Source organism: Macaca mulatta, chromosome 19 (genome assembly GCF_049350105.2).
Source record: "Macaca mulatta isolate MMU2019108-1 chromosome 19, T2T-MMU8v2.0, whole genome shotgun sequence".
NCBI classification, from domain to species: domain Eukaryota; kingdom Metazoa; phylum Chordata; class Mammalia; order Primates; family Cercopithecidae; genus Macaca; species Macaca mulatta.
The window spans coordinates 65,432,642-65,439,140 of record NC_133424.1 but is presented as its reverse complement, the minus strand read 5'-3'; the positions used below and the strand labels follow the sequence as shown (position 1 = coordinate 65,439,140).

General features: G+C 45.0%; 1 pseudogene; it reads left to right on the top strand.

Moving 5' to 3' along the window:
- Positions 1 to 3,644: 3,644 nt before the first annotated feature.
- On the top strand, positions 3,645 to 4,996 carry LOC720389 (ferritin heavy chain pseudogene; annotated as a pseudogene).
- Positions 4,997 to 6,499: the final 1,503 nt, after the last annotated feature.

The window sequence follows — 6,499 nt, the reverse complement described above, 5'->3', positions numbered from 1 at the left end:
TACGGTGGCCCAGGGGATTGCAATCTGTGTGCAGCATTGAGCACCAAGGCTCTGTGTTCAGTGTTTCTGATTACATTTTTCAGCTCTAAAATTTCTGTTTCTCCTTTATAGCTTTTGTCTCTTTATTGGTAGTCTATTTTGCTCATATCTTGTTTTCCTGATTTCCTGTGGATGTCTATGTATGTTCTCTTAATTCATTGACCATCTCGTGACTCTTATTTTCAATTCTTTGTCTGATAATTCACACATCTTCATCTCTTTAGTGTCAGTTTGTGGTGGTTTCATTTGTTCCTTTGTGTGGATCATGTTTCCTTATCTTCTTGAATGTCTTGTTATCTTGGCACCTCAGCATTTCACTAATCAGCCACTCCTACTTTTTTATTTCTGGCTTCCTTCAGGGAAGACATTCTCTATTCAGCCTGACTAGAGATTCTGGAGACCTCTGAAGCCTTTTCTGGGAATGTGGCGTCTCTGGGCTTTTGCTTATAGTTACCTGAGAATTTTTGCCAGTTTTTCTTCAGGAACGCTCCTGTTCACAGCCTGCAATTCTGCAGTCCCTGTGTTTTCATGGTAAGCTGTGGTCTGGTTCTCCACCTAGTGTCTGCGTGCGTTACTGCAGACTCTGGTTTATGTTGATTGCCTTTGTTCTCAGTGATTTCCCTGACCTGGCATCCTGTCATTTTCAGTGTTTATGTTCAACCAAGACAGAAACTTGTCCCTCAGGCAGTGCCCTGAAAAGTCAGGATATTAGATGGACCTTTCCATACTTTCTCTACCCTTTGAGAAATCAAGAGTCGGTGGTTTCATCACAGTGATACCCCGTGATGCCAGGGTAGGACCTCTATCAGTGTCTCCAATTTTCCTACTGGGCATTTATTAAGAGTTCCAGGCTGGGCTCAGTGGCTCACGCTCAGCACTTTGGGAGGGTGAGGTGGGTGGATCACTTCAGGTCAGGCGTTCGAGACCAGCGCAGCCAACATGGTGAAACTCTGTCTCTACTAAAAATACAAAGAATTAGCTGGGTGTGACGGCGTGCACCTGTAATCTCATCTACTCAGGAGGCTGAGGCAGGAGAATTGCTTGAACCCAGGAGGTGGAGGCTGCAGTGAGTCGAGATCTTGCCACTGCACTCCAGCCTGGGTGACAGAGTGAGACTCGGTCTCAAAAAAAAAAAAGTCCAACCACTTACGTGGTGTCTAGATTTCTTACAAAGGCAGTTGGTAAATGTGTTGTTACTAGATGTGTGTCTTCATGATGGAGATAGTGTTTGGGGATAGTGTTTGGGACTTCCTATTCCTCTGTCTTATTGGCATCACCAATTCAGCAGTTTTGTAATTTATTTACATAGGTCTGGAAATGTATTTTAATTAGGTGCCATAGCATATTTTCTATTGGAAATACAGGATGTGGGGTGTGTGTGTGTGTGTGTGTGTGTGTGTGTTTAATGAGAGCTACTTTAAAAAGAAGATTGTTTTCATTATACTGTTACTAGTTCTTTTTTATTTTTTATTTTTTTTGACGGAGTCTCGCTCTGTCACCCAGGCTAGAGTGCAGTGGCACGATCTCAGCTCACTGCAACCTCCGCCTCCTGGGTTCAAGTGATTCTCCTGCGTCAGCCTCCCGAGTAGCTGGGATTACAGGTGCACGCCACCACGCCTGGCTAATTTTCATATTTTTAGTAGAGACGGGGTTTCACCATGTTGGCCAGGCTGGTCTCGATCTCTTGACCTTGTGATCCACCTACTTGGGACTCCTAAAGTTCTGAGATTATAGGTGTGAGCCACTGCGCCCAGTCCTATTGTTACTAGTTTTTTATGTAAACGACATTGTTTTTCTATGTTACGGTCATGTCTTCTGTTAGTTTTAACAAATAGATCCCTTTATTCCCTTTCCCGCCCCCTGATTTTCCACCCTTTTCCTTTTTACTGGTCCCTACTCAGCCATTCTGGACAGTGGTGTTTCCTGGAGCCCTGGCCAGCCCCCTTTTCACCATCTTAATTAAAGGAAATGTATCCCATGTTTACTGGTGATCATGATACCTGGTATAATTTTGTTGCTTTAATGTTTGATTGTGATAATGTTTTTTTTCCAAATTTCCTTTTCGGACTGATTTTTAATGACCCAATAATTTTTTGAGGTAAGTACTGCTGCTAAACATATTTTTCTTCTAAATCAGTTAAATTAATACATAATACTGGCCGGGTGCGGTGGCTCAAGCCTGTAATCCCAGCACTTTGGGAGGCCGAGACGGGCGGATCACGAGGTCAGGAGATCGAAACCATCCTGGCTAACACGGTGAAACCCCGTCTCTATTAAGAAATACAAAAAACTAGCCAGGCGAGGTGGCGGGCGCCTGTAGTCCCAGCTACTCGGGAGGCTGAGGCTGGAGAATGGCGTGAACCCGGGAGGCGGAGCTTGCAGTGAGCTGAGTTCCGGCCACTGCACTCCAGCCTGGGTGACAGAGCGAGACTCCGTCTCAAAAAAAAAAAAAAAACAAAAAACGTAATACTAAAAAACTGTCTAATTGTTATGGTTTTATTAGTGGAATAAACTAATAAACTCCATTGGGCTTTTGTTAATGCCTAAATATCTGAATTTCATTGCATAAACTTGTATTTTTTTTTTTAAGATATGTGTATTTAATAGATATTGGAGTTCAAGTTTTGGTTTTTTTTGTTTGTTTGTTTGTTTTTTGAGGCAGAGTCTTGCTCTGTCGCCCAGGCTGGAGTGCAGTGGCATGCTCTCGGCTCACTGCAAGCTCTGCCTCCCGGGTTCACGCCATTCTCCTGCCTCAGCCTCCCGAGTAGCTGGGACTACAGGTACCCGCCACCACGCCCAGCTAATTTTTTTTTTTTTTTTTTTTTTTGTAGTAGAGATGGGGTTTTAGCATGTTAGCCAGGATGGTCTCCATCTCCTGACCTCCTGATCTGCCCGTCTCGGCCTCCCAAAGTGCTGAGATTACAGGCATGAGCCACCGCCCCCAGCCTGAGTTCAGGTTTCTATATGGTACTTTTATGTTATAACATTTTTTAATAATTTTAATTTTTTTATTTTTGAGACAGGCTGGAATATGATGTCTGTCACAGCTCACAGCAGCCTCAAAATTCTGGGTTCAAGAGATCCTCCCCCTCAGCCTCCTGAGTATCTGGGACTACAGGCGTGTACCACCATCCCCAGCTCATTTTTAAATTTGTTTTGTAGAGATGATGTCTTGCTTTGTTGCCCAGGCTGGTCTTGAACTCCTGAGCTCAAGTGATCTGCCCGCCTCAGCCTCCCAAAGTGCTGGGATTACAACCATGAGCCACAACAGCTTGTTGTACAATTTTTAGTAGTTTGATATACAATAGTGTTTATAAACTACATTAAGTGCAATTTGTACATTTCCAGTGTCCCAAACTTGCTGAAATGCACATGAGGAAAAGTGGTGATTTTAAAAATCATTGAAAAAAGTGAGTCCTTGAGACACAACTCCTCTTATTTAACTGTGTGTACATGGGATGTGCGTGCATTAGTGTATGGAGGCAGAAGCCTATGGTTTTCATCAAGGACACATCATCATGTGAAATAAGTTTTGTATTTTTTTTAACAATTGAAATTATATCTTAAATGTTTTCCATGGCCTTAAATTTGTTCTCTGCTATCACATGACTGACTTAATCGTAAGAGTAGTAAAGTCTTATGGATGTCGATGTGTGTGTGTATGTAATGACCTTTTTTTTTTTTTTTTTTTTGAGACGGAGTCTCGCTCTGTCGCCCAGGCTGGAGTGCAGTGGCGTGATCTCGGCTCACTGCAAGCTCCGCCTCCCGGGTTCACACCATTCTCCTGCCTCAGCCTCCCGAGTAGCTGGGACTACAGGCGCCCACAACCGCGCCCGGCTAATTTTTTGTATTTTTAGTAGAGACGGGGTTTCACCGTGGTCTCGATCTCCTGACCTTGTGATCCGCCCGCCTCGGCCTCCCAAAGCGCTGGGATTACAGGCGTGAGCCACCGCGCCCGGCCTGTAATGACCTTTTATGCAGCTCCATGTTGGTACCCTTGAACTATTTCAACTTTTCTCACTGAGGTAACCTACTGTCAATTTACTTGTGAAGCTGGATGCAGTGGTTCATGCCTGTAATCCCAGCCACATGGGAGACCAATGCAGCAGGGTTGCTTGAGGCCAGGAGTTTAAAACCAACCTGGGCAGTATAGCAAGCCCTTGTCTCTAAACAAATTTTTTTTTGAGACGTTCTTTGCCGAGAGTTGCTGGGGTTTCCTGCTTCAACAGTGCTTGGACGGAACCCGGTGCTTGTCCCCGACCCCGGCTGGCCGCCCATAGCCAGCCCTCGGTCACCTCTTTACCACGTCCTCGGATCGCCCCAACCAGGACTCAGAGGGCGCCATCAACCGCCAGATCAACCTGGAGCTCTATGCCTCCTATGTTTACCTGTCCATTTCTTACTACTTTGACTGCGGTGATGTGGTTTTGAAGAACTTTGCCAAATACTTTCTTCACCAATCTCATGAGGAGAGGGAACATGACGAGAAACTGATGAAGCTGCAAAGCCAAAGAGGTGGCCGAATCTTCCTTCGGGATATCAAGAAACCCGACTATGATGGGCTGAATGCGATGGAGTGTGCATTGCATTTGGGAAAAAATGTGCATCAGTCACTACTGGAACTGCACAAACTGGCCACTGACAAAAATGAACCCCATTTGTGTGACTCCATTGAGACACATTACCTGAATGAGCAGGTGAAAGCTGTCAAAGAATTGGGTGACCACTGACCAACTTGCGCAAGATGGGAGCACCCGAATCCGGTTTGGCAGAATATCTCTTTGACAAGCACACCCTGGGGGACAGTGATAATGAAAGCTAAGTCTCAGGCTAATTTCTCCATAGTCATGGGGTGACTTCCTTGGTCACCAAGGCAGTGCATGCATGTTGGGGTTTCCTTTACCTTTTCTATAAGTTGTACCAAAACATCCACTTAAGTTATTTGATTTGTATCATTCCTTCAAATAATGATATTTGGTTCCTTCCCCCCAAAAAATAAAAAAATTTTAAAAAATTTTTTGTTTGTTTGTTTGAGGTGGAGTTTCTCTCTTGTTGCCCAGGCTGGAGCCCCATGGCACGATCTTGGCTCACGGCAACCTCCGCCTCCTTGGTTCAAGCGATTCTCCTGCCTCCGCCTCCCAAGTAGCTGGGATTACAGGCATGTACCACCACACCCAGCTAATTTTGTATTTTTAGTAGAGACGGAGTTTTTCCATGTTGGTGAGGCTGGTCTCAAACTCCCGACCTCAGGTGATTCTCCTCAGCCTCCCAATATGCTGGGATTACAGGTGTGAGCCACCACGCCCAGCTAGAAAAGATTTTTTTATTAGCCAAGTGTAGTGTTGTGTGCTTCTAGTCCCAGCTATTCGGGAAGCTGATGCAAGATGATCATTTGAACCCAGGAGTTCAAGGCTATAGTGAGCTACGATGATGCCAATGCATTCCAGTCTGGGCGACAGAGTAAGATTCCATGTCTTTAAATTCTTTTTCCTTTTTTTTCTAACTTATGATGTTACTTCTGTTACTTAAGTGATTCTTTAGGTTTAATTGTAATTGTTGAGGTTTTTTTTGTTTTTGTTTTGTCTTTATTTTGTTGAGATGGGGTTTCACTATGTTGCCCAGGCTGGTCTTGAATTCCTGGACTCAAGCAACTCTTCTGCCTCAGGCTCCCAAAGTGCTGGAATTACAGGTGTGAGCCACGGCTCTCAGCCTAATTGTAATTCTTAGATGCCTGGATTCAGGGCTTGCTCTGTCATTTCTAGCTCTTGGACCTTAGGCAAATTTCTTAGCATATCTGTGACATACTTGTCTCCTAGTAACATAGGAAAAAAATCTTTTTCTCATGAGCTATTGTAGGGGCCAGCCCTACAGGGTCTGTGGGTTTTTCTCTCCATGTGCGGAGATGAGAGATAGTAGAAATAAAGACACAAGACAAAGAGATAAAAGAAAAGACAGCTGGGCTCGGGGGACCACTACCAAGACGTGGAGACTGGTAGCGGCCCCGAATGCCTGGCTATGCTGTTATTTATTGGGTACAAAGCAAAAGGGGCAGGGTAAAGAGTGTGAGCCATCTCCAATGATTGATAAGGTGACGTGAGTCATGTGTCCACCGGACAAGGGGCACTTCCCTGTTAGGTAGCTGAGGTGGAGAGAGAGAGAGGACAGCTTACGTCATTATTTCTTCTATGCTCTTTTCAGAAAAATCAAAGACTTTAATACTTTCACTAATTTTGCTACTGCTATCTAGAGGGCGGAGCTAGGTGTACAGAGTGGAACATGAAAGTGAAACAGGAGTGTGACTGCTGAAGCACAGCATCGCAGGGAGACGGTTAGGCCTCCGGATAACTGCAGGAGGACTGATGTCAGGCCCTCCACAAGAGGTGGTGGAGACTCTCTTTCCTGGTCAGCTAAGCAGCGGGTGCTTTTCCTTGGCACTGATGCTACCGCTCTACCATGGTCC